Source organism: Homalodisca vitripennis, chromosome 8 (genome assembly GCF_021130785.1).
Source record: "Homalodisca vitripennis isolate AUS2020 chromosome 8, UT_GWSS_2.1, whole genome shotgun sequence".
Taxonomy (NCBI): Eukaryota; Metazoa; Arthropoda; class Insecta; order Hemiptera; family Cicadellidae; genus Homalodisca; species Homalodisca vitripennis.
The window spans coordinates 105,519,355-105,533,022 of NC_060214.1; the positions used below are offsets into that span (position 1 = coordinate 105,519,355).

The following is a 13,668-nucleotide window of genomic DNA, read 5'->3' on the forward strand; positions in this document are numbered from 1 at the left end:
CCATAGTAAAAGGTAAACAATAATATAATGACACATTACTTGCCATATTTGTGTAAATATTTTGCCAGTAAAGTATGAATGATAAAGGCACGCGACTAATGTAAGTATAGGCCCGCGCTCTGTGGCTTCCTGTGTCAGCGGTACACACTATTTCGCGGAGGTCGAAATGGGATGGCACCAAAAGGGTTAAAAATACGAAAGATTTTTTCTTAGCTTGTGATACACTTAAAAAAACCGCCAGGCACGTTAAATAAATATCAACTTAGCGCCAGCGAACCATATATAAACCCTTAAAAAGACGATTTTTGTCTAGTTGGCTAACGAATAAACTCTTAAATAAGAGTCGTAGAGTCGTAAATACGCGTCTGACGGTCCGGTTTAAGTATATTAATCTAATCTGAGAAAAAAATAGTTACTTATTTTAACCCTTTTGATACTCCTTCCCCCATTTTACCCGCGCCAAAATTGGTGCGGCTGACGATCAATTTCTATCTTATAGGAAGAATTCCTCTATCGATAAAAAAACTGGTTGTATGCTTATACTGTGCAAACTATCACTCTATTCCTGGAATATAACGTTCACGTCGTCACGCACTCCTGAAATAAACGTAAGCTGCTCGTATAATAATTATATACCCATATGAAAGTAATGTATATAAACTGTAAAAGACGCTAAAATACAATAAATTTTACAGTTTAGCGAATTTTGGCTTCGCTAACGTTCAGCCAATAAAAAAATTCATGCTTTCCGCATTTTTTGTTTTTCTGCAATTTTAATTTAATAAAACTAAAATACTTTCAAATCAATTTGTTGTTCAAAATAAATTTATGTGTGTCATACGTTTCTTTTAGACCCCAGTAGAAGGCGTTTAATTGATTGATTACATACTATATATAATGGAGTAATGTATAAAATACCATTATTTATGTACTGCTTGAATTTAAAGTTGAATTAGATAGTTTTTTTAAGAAGAAAAAGACTTTACTATTATTTTTATATATAGTGACGTTTGAAAATGTCAATAATTATACAGAAAATTATAATAATAGTAATAGTACAGTCATTACTACCGTATACTTCACTACATTAACTAGTTAGGTATTTTAAGCAAGACTATTCTGCGATACAACTACAATTTGTTTATCTGACTAATGAAGCTTATTCCGATTACACCACCTACCGTTATCCCAACGACCAAAACTGTAGTACGGTTTTAAATAAGAGTTCGTTGGGCCAGTGATCCGTGGTGTAATCGGAGCGATTTATTTCAAAAATCAAAATTTAAATTAAATGGTAAAAAGTAAACACACACTCACGATTCGTTGGCCCAACTAATCAAAATTTATTAAGAAAGTATATTCAGCTAATACGGTTGGGCCAACGACTCCATCTTATAATTGTAACCTTTTAATACTAGTTTCTATTTCACCACGTTTCGATGGTCCAACTGCTCGTTTAATAGTTATTGAGGTTCTGTTTTGACGTAATGAGCACAACCTAGACATATAAAAATGAATGTTTGGCTGTATGTCCTTTATAGAATCGTAAACTATTTGACCGATCATTATGAAAATTTGTATGTATATGTATTTTTTCACGGAAAAGGTTTATACGCTATGCTCATTGATGTAACTCGCCACCAGGCGGCGCTGCAAAGAATAAAAGTTTTCAAAGCGCCTGCACACTATAAACTGCAATTACGAGATAGTTACGTATATTAAATAGCCAAACACTATTTGAAGGCGCTAAGTTATGATTGTCTTTATGGTCGCTATATTTGTCTTTAAGATAAGTTTCTGCTTGAACTTAAGCTTAAGTATTAGACTACTTTATAATAAAGTACATGTACTTGTACAATGGCTATAAACATAACACATTTTCTTGATCGTGGCAACAAGGCAAACTCTACATCGGCGTTGGAAATATAGTTCACTTGAACTAGAACTGCACATACACGGGCAAAGCTTACGAACAGCGTGCGAAGCCGCGGGAAACAGCTAGTTACAAATATAAACACCTGACAAAAAATACAGATACAGAATTGGTAGCAACATTTATGATGATAGACCTGGCAAGATGGCAAATGCACTTCGCTTACAGGCTGTTAAAACATGACACACAACGATCCCAGAATAGAGTGTCAGATCGTAAAATGAAAGTGGTTGAATCACGATTACAAACTAATATAAACTAGAATTCGGCAATCGATACTCTTTAATGTAAGTTTATATTTGATTTTGAACATCTTAGCTGTTGTATATTCGTAATATGAGAATTTTAAAAGTACTTGATCTTTCTTATTTGGTAGTCTTTGAATTCTTCAACATCAATGTATTTTGAAATACTACTTGAATACATTTTTGAGTTGCATAATGGTGCATATTATAATGACAATCATAGTTAAATATCAACACACTATTAATTTAAAGTATTATTAGATGAAGGAAAAACGGATAGACGGATTTTTGTTTCTTTTCACATGTTCCTGTTAAGGATGTACGACAAAGTTGTGCGTCTACATTCTTTATGGTGCGGTGAACATGTGAACGGAATCTTCCCGCAGCACGTCTCCCTCAGATCGGAACCGGTTCGGCCGAGCAGACGTCACACTGGGACACTCATATCACAGATAACGATATTGTGTCATGCATATCATTATCTCTACCCATGTGTCCTATAACGTACTGTGACCGAAAATACTGCACGATATTTTATGCTAGATACAAAACTGGAGCTTGTGAATTATTATCCGAAACTAAAAGAATCATTGACACATTTCGAAATAGTGCTTTCAGTTTTATATTTTTAATAAAAAAAATATAAAAAAAAAAACGAACATATCATACAATATTGCATACGCTTGTCAGTGGATATTTCAAGAAAATGTGTTCACCGACTATGACGCAAAATTTAATACTTCTTTTAAGAATTAAAAATAACGTTGTTTGGCAAAACTGTTTTCACAGATCATAATCAATTTCTAAGCAGTCAACAAGAGTGCCAATGTATACTGTAAAGCCACGACCCAGTCGTTCGTGCAAGAATACTTTTCTTGCCACGGCGCGGTTTGCCAAGAAGAATATATACGGCCGTGCTGTGTGCTGTGCGTGTAACAGAATACGATACCAAAAGGTTATAAACAGCTCTATCATTAGATTATATTCATATATATTATGTGTCAATGAGCCATGAAGAATGAAAAGAAAGAACTGGTGCAAGGTTTCGTTACTAAAATGCAATAAACCGAATGCGAGAATTAAAATAAAACGATCCAGACGACAAGAACGACGTACAGATTGATGATGAGGCGTTCAATTACTTGCTTGCAAACCTTCGAACACAAGTTGCAAGGCTGATAGAATGAAAAAGCCCCAATGAAGGCATGATGAAATGAAAAGCTGATTGAGGAAAGTTAAACAGCTGAGCAGAGATTGGCTGACTGCGGCAGACGCCCTTGAGTGCTCGTTTTCTTACGAGAATAGTTTTCATCACTCAGTATAGACCAACAGTGAAGATGCTAATGCCTACTTTTGTGTCTGGAATGCCGGAAGTTTCTCACCATAATCTCTCAAGCACTAAGTTAGTACCTGCACCTAATGCCAGTGCTTATGCTTCTGTAGAATCTTGGAACTAGTTCAATGTTTTCTTTACACACTCTAAGTTACAATCAGGAACTACTTCTTTAACATTATCAGCTTCTTCTTTGCATGAATTGTCTTTTGAATACAAGTTTTCTTATATTTCATTCACCACAAACAATAATGACCTCGTATGGCTCAGATTACTGTCATCTTAAATTAAACGACTTGAAAACGCTTGAATAAGCCATGGCATTAACACACTACAGGACACAGAAAACCACAAATGGCTAACGCCACGCTCATTCTTGCTGGACTATCCACCGTGGGTCTCACACCACACGTGTGGATGATGAAACATCATGCCGTACATGTGGTGTAATATTCATTCAGTTTTGCATGAATTGGCGGTGTATGATAAAGCGAGGGAGCGGCAGTTTAGTCCTTCACGAACAGCTTACTCTCCTAATAGTTGGTCTTATCAGTGAGTCTTATCTTATCTTAAACACGTGTTGTGATTCATGGTTCTGATAACTCATCTTACTGCTTCAAATCCAAACAAAATTCCTGGAATGAGATACTTTCAGGAAACGAGCTATGGGATAAACCAGGTGTAGATATTCTGGTACCGTATTTTCCGAACAGTAAGTTATTTATCTATTATATTTGAGTCTTCGGTATTGGAAATTGTGAAAATATTCAGCATGTTTAAAGATATTTACACCAAACGTTGAGCCTGACGATGTGTTACTTAGAAAATAATTGAAAGATCTTAGAGATAGTCCGATGATGACATAGATATCTGAATCTTGTAACAACTATGACAGGGAGTGATACTCTTACAACATTAAGAAATAAATGTTTATTGTGTCCTTTCGCTAGAGTACATAACCTATCTTTTGTTATATAACCTAGTTACTACTGTAAACATACTAGATTCTAAATTTAAATATTAGGGTCTAATTGGTTACACAAGTGTACGTGGGTGAGTCCTCAACCTTCAATTGTGCGCGTGTGCGTTTTTAACCTACGCAAAATATTTTAAAATTAAATTAGGCACTGAAAGTAGAAAACATTTGTCATTTCATGTGATAGTTTTAGTTCAAATATGAGTAATTTCGTAATGAGGTTCGTATGTAAATTTGAAAATAAGAATTATAGAAAAATATAAAATAACTACCTCCGTAATGTTATTTACAAGGATGCACTATTTATTACCAGTTTTTGTATATGTGAGTGTATAAACTCTGTAGGCTGCATTCCAGCAATTGATTACCCAGCCATTTCCACTGTTTACAGTATTCGTGCAACAGAGGGAGAACAAATGAACCATAAAATAGTTATGATCACTATATCCTCCTGTCACAAGATCATAAACGCTAGGCCCTCGGTAAGATTTATAGGTTTGTTACTTGTTCTCAGTTTCTAACAAATATCACTTACGCTGTTTATACAGTAGTAGTTAAAATTTTTGAAAAGATGACATTATTTACGTTATATTCTACAAAAAAAACGTTAATGCTGTTGTAAAAGTATTTGTGACAGTTATTTACAAATAGATGAACGTGATCTGGTCCTTATAACCAACTGATATACAAATTAAAAATTACGGTATGCGTATTAGCCTATTTAAAGATTTTTATTCAGCACCTCGATGTGTTGATGGTGTTTAACTTGGCAGTACTCGAATTGATGTTACAGGAAGGAGCGTAGATCACATGACACAACTAAGGATGGATCGAATGGCGATGTTTTCATTTCCATGTTTTTTTGTGTGGTAGTAGTTATTTGACAGTGTCGCGGTAGGAGAATGTTCCGCCATCAATAATACTGTCCTTCCACATTATTTAGTTTCTTCACTCACCTCATGGAAAAACCTAATATATATTATTAAATAATCAACCCCACCAGCGGCGGATTTGAAGATCTTTCGCCTCTGGGCTATCCACAATTTGCAGCCCCCCCCCCCCACCAACCATGTATGCTTTAAGTTGGCACCGCGGTGGGTCGACGCGACGTCGGCGGCAGCGAGGCGGCCACGCTAAGCTTGTAGTAAAACTCAAATAAAATAGGTTTAATTGTCAACATTGAAGTTACGCTTCTTATAGTTGCAGTTATTGTTTTTATCATAAAATATGAGATGTCACAACATTTGACAACTGGTAAGTTACTAAAAAACCATGAAAAGAAAGTCGAAAAATTTCTGTTGGATTAAGGACAATCAACGATACCTTCAAGTCCCAGAGGCCCAGAGCTATCGGCTGACTACTTGCGGGCGAATACTGTCGCGTCCCAAAACATACCATATTTCATTAATGTAAGGACCACGAAGTAAATGGAATAAATTAAGCGAATGATTGTTGAAACAATTCCAATTTACAAATTGTTGGGTCTTTTCTAGTATGTCCCCGCAAATTCTCTATTTTAATTTCTATAAGTTAGATTACGTTACTAGAGCTACAAATGTAACTTCTAAAGGTAATTGAGGCTAGGTTAGCCTAGGTTTTTGACAATAATTTGCAAAAACAATTGAAAAACGAGTTTATTAATTTGTACGAAAAAACACAAATTAGTAATGAAAGATGTTTAGCAGCATCAATCAAAATAATATACTATTCTGGTGGCCAGAACGCTTTAATGTCCTCCAGGATTTGTTCGAACAAATCTGTATTTTGGTGGCGATGTTTCCACAGAAACTCACACAAGTATGAGTCTAGCAAGTTGCGACTTGTACCGCATTCGTTCCTATTACGCCGTTTTGCCGACGCCCAGAGCAATTCGATTCTCTGTGTGTGTGCTCCTGTTGTAGGATCAACAAAATTTTCAGAATGGGTTAGATCATGCGATGCTTGCCCGCTGCGCAGCGCTTCGCGCTGCTTGCTCTTTTAGAAAAAAAAAAAAATTAACTCGAGCTTGCAAAGTCCAAGCTCAGATCAAGCAGCGCGCGTTTATCACTGATAAGATAAGACGAGTGGAAAACGCACCTTATATAGGTAGGAGGTGGCCAAACTCGTGATTCGTCGGTTAAAAGTGACCAACCAGAGTTTCAGGGATTCCCGCTTTTCAATTGACAATGAATTAACCGCTTTAATTACGGTCTTTGTGAATGCGGGGACATATTAGAAAAGACCCAAATTGTTATTTAAAAATGTATTTAAAGTAATTTTTCCACATATTTTTAACTTTTGGAATAATTTATTTTTTACTTTTTTACAAAAAATTGCCGCCCCCTGAATTCTGTCACCCTGGGCTATAGCCCATTCAGCTCCTATGTAAATCCAGCCCTGAAAACCACCGCTACGATTTAGAATCACACTCCGGTGTGAACTAGACCAGTAAGGGGATATGAGGGGATCAATCATAGACAAATTCTACATTATTACATAACTCGACGTTTTCCTGTCGAATGGAAACGTAGTTCCGTTATCGCTCTAGACTGATGTATTTACTGCTTCATTACTTAACACCATTAACTGTGATAGACATACTGTACGGTACGTAAATAACTGTCAATATTGACTGGGTGGTTTCTGGGTGATTATCATATCAGTAGTTGATAAAAAAATGCATATTTCGTTCACCGTAATGTTTGTAAGCAATGTATTCCTTGACTGAGATCCTAAACTCTTCCACTGTACATAATTGGGCTGCAGGTTTTTAATCTAATTCCGTTCGTTTCTTAGGGATTCACATAGATCTTGCTTTAACTGAAAAATTCACATTGATCATCTGCGTAGGAAATTAAACAGTTGCATTTTTTCTCTTAGATATTTATCTGGATTCTTAAATGAATCTAGTCTCAAAATGGCATTTTATGGTTATTCTTTTCCACTGGTATCATAATATGGTATTCTATTCTGGGGAACTTCGTCGCCATCTTCTTTCAACCGGGTCTTTAGACTGCAGAAAATGGCTGTGACGGTGATTTGTGTTACCTTCCATTCTTGTTCATATATTCAATGTGTGTGTTTACTTTTAAAAACCTGTCATCCTTCCCAGTACATTACATCCTTATTCCACACGATTCAAAAACTGTCCTACGGTTTCAAGGCATCACCATGAATTCTTAAAAAAAAAACTACATATCTTGAGCCAAAATATTTTAATGCTCTACCAGACTATATAAAAACTAGTGAAGCCCTTTCAATATTAAAAGAGCCTAAATAATTATCTCATGAACAGAGTATGTTATACCTTGGAGGAATTCTTGGGAGGCTTGTCCCTGACTGTGTAAGTTTATAAATTGTATTTTCCAATTTTCCAATATACATGTTAAGTGATTTTTTTGGGATCTGATTAAATTTGAAACGGCATGTAGAATAAGATTATATGTAATATAGTGTTTATAAATATTATACGTATATGATCATGACAATGTTCCATGCAGTGTTATATTGTTAATTTAAAAAAATCCGTAGTTAATTTAAAAGTGCTAGATTTGTAAGGTTTTTATTAAAATAAGTAGCACATACCCGCGGCTTTGCCCGCAATTTCTTGCAACATTCCGTGTATTTGTTTGAATAGCTCCCACGATTCAGTAATCCTTGAACTATTTTAGGTCAATGTAGTCTAAATTCATATTTATCTTAGTGAAAGCACTTGTGATGTAATATAATAGGGCCCTGTAATATTTTTAAAGTTGAATTACTCATATATCGTGCATCAGGTACCCATTTTATAATGTTCATGATTAAGAGGAGTTAAGCAAAAGCAATTCTCATTTCAGGTTTTGCACTTCTAGTTCAAATCAATTATATTTCCAACGCAAAATTGGTATTTGCTATTTTGCTCCGAGAAACAATATAAATAGACCCACATATCGTTTTGTAATGATGTTGGATTCAAAGCAGTATTCAAAACCAAAATCAACATCAATAATACTAACACTTTTCATTACTTGCATTATGACAGTTGCCATCCATATGTAAATATAATACGCGATAAGTAAAGTTGTTGCTTCCCAATTCATGTTCACTTTATCATACTATTTTCTCGCTCCAGTCCAGGAATTACATCAGTATTTATATACCTAATGAGTACCGTATACCTCATCAGCGAGAAATGGATGCGATTTCACCTCGACGATTTTATGTCATAAATTTTGCATTTGTTTGTTTTGTTGCCACGATGTTGAAATAAAAAATGTTGTTACTTTTTTTATGCTTTCACTCTGTAAATGTAAACAAATGAGAAATATTCGTTAAATAATTAAACATACGATCATGCTGTCACAATGCCAATGTTTACACATAACAGTTGAATACGTACATTTCAATGACTCTTTTAATTTAACTTTAGAGACTAAGATGGGATTTTTCGCTGCTTTAAAGATCGGTGGGGCGTAGCCCGGAGGTTTGCGAAATAACAATAAGCCTATGTTCATCACAGAGACCCTAGGAATGTCAATGTAAAATTTCAGTACAGCTCGTTGTTCTGGAATACTTTATGCGTGAAAGCAAAACAAACAAACAAAGGCACTTACGCATTTATAGTATTATTAGGATTTATACATCTGCATCTAAAACAGTGACATTGTATTCTTGTCTAAGTAATTGATCTAAGAGTGATATCTTCACATACATCTATGTTTAAATGTCGCGATTTGGTATTCACTCGTTCCGGTCCTTCAAACGACTTATGATTGTAGTAACTTCTCAGATATTGTCAGGATAAAAGGACACCCGGTTGGTTTAAAATGACAGAAATACTTTCTTGGAGTGTTTACCATTACTGCAGATCAATTTTATATTCAACACAATATAGTTGAAATGGGATGGTTTCACACTAATAAAAGTAAAATTTCAAAACAACGGCCAGGTAGCTACGATGACAATAAAAACTTGTAGTTCGGTAAAGACACCTCATTTATACAGTACTTATAACGTTTATTTGTGCAGAAGATTTTACGTTGTAGCTTGGCTAACCTACAGGGGAAGATGCTGGGATTGTTTTTATTCATAAAGTCGTGTATTGTGTAAGGTTTTGTTTGTTTAGAAAAATAAAGTAGTAAATAAAAATTTATTGTTTTTTGCTGTCCACAACTTTGTTAGATGGATATAAAAAGACCTAAATCTCAATATTTGTTCAAAACAGAGAAATATTGGGAAACTTGACGATAAAATTAATTTAGTTTTATCCAGTTTGCAATGACTTAACACCTATAGAATTAGCCTAAATTTTGACCTCGATTAATTTCCTCTTGTATGGCCAAAACACAAAAAGTGCTTCAAAGACTGAATTAGGTGACATTCAGGAAACATAAAAAATATGAATGTTTGGCTTGCTCAAAATGATTTTTTGCTACTGTTGAAAAATTTGAGACGTTGAGATCGATGTTGGTTTGGCCTCAACACTCGAAATATTTTGCAAAAGTTTGTATTTTGGGATGTACGGGGCAGTTTCTTCACATTTGGTTAAGTAATAATGTGTAAGGTTCTACAGAAGATTGACACAGATATTGGAAAACACTGTTGTAGCAATCAAATCCTGCTGCTCTATATTTCGATTCGTGCTTCTTCAGAACATAAAAAAGGCAATGCAGACTGAGAGACAGTCTAAAAGGAAGTTGGAGGACCAAGAAGAGGGACGTGGCAATACATTGTATGGGTCTGGCATATTTTAGATCACAAGTGTAAGTTAAAATAATTTGTTTTGTATACATTTACCAAGATCCAAAGATGCGACTAAACTGCGATTAAACTGTAGAACACTTTTTAACCATTAAAGATATTAAGATGAAAGTTTGACCATATAAAACTAGGACATTACCACTTAAACACAGGAGTTACTTGATTATGCTAAAAGTTTACATATCACAAAATAATATTTATGAAATTTTAGGCAAAAAGTGCTTCATAAAAGTGCAATATTTTAAAACTAACTGTTGTTTTTTAGTATTTTTTGTTAGATTGTTCTTCTAAATGTCATACCATGTCCATTTAAATTTGAAAACTTGTTTCACGAGACAATTTAAATACCATCGAACCAAGAAAACGTTTAACAAGTCCAGATATAGGGTGGGATACAGCCGATGACAGAAAACAAGAAGAATGTAATCAGCTGACTGAGCTGAAGCTGAATCTGGTACACTGGTACCAACTGTGGAGAACTACATTCCCTCATACCATCGCAAGCTAACCTCAAACACAGAGGTCGGAGTTATAATACACGACCGCGCCGTAAACCAACGGTAAACAATTGTTTCGTCGGCGCTCTAAACAAACCTATTTCCCCATTTGTAATCCGTTAAACCAAACCACCTTCAGACTGAAGTTGTATATTTTCCTACGTTCTCGTGCGGACGGATATAGAATAGACACAATGGACGAGGGCTAACAACTGGGGCTGTATGTAGGGCAAGTCTTGTATTTAAATCTCTAGTACAAAGAGACAGACTTAAAACCATGAATGTAAAGCTTAAGGGTAGTTTCACCAAAGCTAAAGTTTCTGTTTATGAACTATCATAACATAGTTCAAACTTTTTTTGAAGTTTACATAAACCATTTCGCAGTACAGTTTATTCTCGTGCGTTAGTACCTAAGTAGAATTTATTTGTCAATAGGTGTAAATATTACTTTATGCTGCATAGGGTGGTGACATTGTAAAAATCCTTTACTGATTATGAACATACTGTCGTTAGAATCAAAGGCAACATTCTTTCTCGTAATGGTACAGAATTAAATTTTTTAATATCAAAAATTATTTTGTGTACTAGTATTTTACATTTTCTAGAAGATGATGTCTATTTCTAGTAAAATGCTAGTATACGTTAATCGTACTGGAAAAAAAGTATGGAAATTGTTCTTTAATGAAAAACAAAGATTACACAATGTGTTGCTGTAAGTATATCTTGTTAAAACGAACAAGATGCATTTGAAATGTTTTTGAAAAATCCAAATAGATGAAACTGTTCTTAATTTAAGTACACGTACAAATAAGTTGCGGTTGTATTTTTCTAAATTCATATGATCGTATTTTGTGTCCAGTTTATCTCTTATTATTAAAAAATTCAAGCAACAGTAGTGACATCATAATTTACGAACAAAAAAAAATCAGGATAGTGGAATAACGGTTTATAATGTGTAACAAGATTGTTAATTTAAATCAGTTACGAACAAAATGTAATACAAATGTAATGTGTAGTTGCACACCATAAATCCTTACTCTAAAAAGTGGCTTAATTTTAAAACCCTTAAAACATAGAAACAGAAACAGGGCAAAGGAAAACCAGAACACCGATATTTCACCCCTGCATTGACCACTCTTTTCTCCGAAAATAAAGGAAATGGGGTGTGTGTGTGTGTGAGGCCAACGCTAAGTAAGTCCCTTGCTCGTGGTAATTGCTGCATAATTTATGCTAGAACGAGTCACCCACTTCGTCTCATCAGCGCATGCAACGAGTGCACAAGACAGAAAAAACGGGTTGACAGAAAAAGAATTTGAACTGCCTAAAAATTGAGAGGTAAATCCATTTTAACGAGACTAAGGTTTGACAGACTCAGGCTTAGTATTAACCACGCCCGCAAGTTTTCCTCCTCCAGTTTGAGCCACCAATTCACGCAATAAAGCTATATCATATCCGATACAAGACTAAAACCAATTACAGCCCAATTAAACTAATTCTTTGACGTCATGTCGTGTTCTGAATTTAAACTTGTATCAGCCATAAGGAACTTACTGGCAAATTAACGCTTAACGAATTGAACTAAGGGTTTTGTGAAACAAATTTATCGTAAATTATTGCTTAAGTTTGTCGCGGTTATTGACGTATTCCGAGTCATTAACAACATTGGCCAGTGGGTCAGAATCTTCAGGGAAAAGGCAGTGATACAAAACACAGTGGTGGATTTATAAATAGGCCTGAACCTCTGGAGCCGCAACTTTTGTTCTGTTATCAACAGAAAGAGTTAACAGTAAAATTTATCAGCAATCATTTTTTATACTCTAAATTATTCAGCCGATTTGTAGAATCACAGCAGTTACTGAATCTGAGGTTTCAGATTAAGATAGACCCAATACTCCCACGATTTTAGCAGAAGTAGAAGATAAAACCCCTGATTTTAATTTAGTCGATCCACATTTTTGGGAAGATTTAAGCAATGGTCTATAAGATAATAGTATGACAAATCTGCCACAACACTTTCGAAAATTTCGGGAGAATTTCCATTTTAATAAAAGAAGTATCCCACTGGCTTTACCTCTGATCTAGGAGAACTTGTCATTTGTATTATAATTTAATTCAAACGTAAAAGAGTATCATTTGTCTAGTGAATTCTTGAAACTCCTTAAGCAATAACAACTGACAACTCTTTCCCCTAACATTGATCTAGCTTTAAGAATTTTGTTATCCACCATTTCAACAAATGCCTTTGGTGAAAGGACATTCAGTATATTTTTAATGGGTTAAAAACTACCTCTGTAATTCGACTACGGATGCCAGATTGTCAAACCTGACTTGTGTCAATGCAAATGCAGAAATGCTATGTGCCATCAACTTTGATGACTTTATTAGGAAATTATCGTCAAAGAAAGCATGAACAGTTACTTTGTCAACATTAGATTACTTTGCTATCCTCTGATGATCTTGATTGTCTGACTGATTGATTGTTAAAATATTAATGGATTTTTCATTAAAAATATATTTTATATACATTATGAATACTGTTCTTTTTGTAATAATTTAGTAGAACGATTTGAAACTCGTAAACAAGTTTTTGTATATGGGGGCCCCCAATTCTTTGGATCTATGAGCCCAAGAAAGTGATATTCGCTACTGCACAAACATTATTATAAGGTCAGCTACATGATTTTTATTAACTCCAAAAATGGATTTGAAACTATGCCCAATCTGAATTATGCTATGCCACTGAATCGTTGTAGCCCTGTTCATGGATATCGACACCTTATTGGTTGACGGATAGATGATATAATACCGGAAAAGTGGTTGTAATTTATTGTGATAGTTAAAAGACCTTAAAAAGAACCAGATAAAAAATTCAGAAACCAAAGTTGTACTTCTTCTGATAGAATAATACAACAATTTTCATCTTCTCATACAAAACTTCCAATGGATCAACACGAAATCCTTAG

The 13,668-nt window shown here is 34.7% G+C and overlaps 1 protein-coding gene across 5 annotated transcripts in view; it reads right to left on the bottom strand.

The window, feature by feature from the left end:
- LOC124367842 (G-protein coupled receptor Mth2-like) overlaps positions 1-13,668 on the bottom strand; it is a 128,879-nt gene that overhangs the window by 12,982 nt on the left and 102,229 nt on the right. The window lies entirely within an intron of this gene.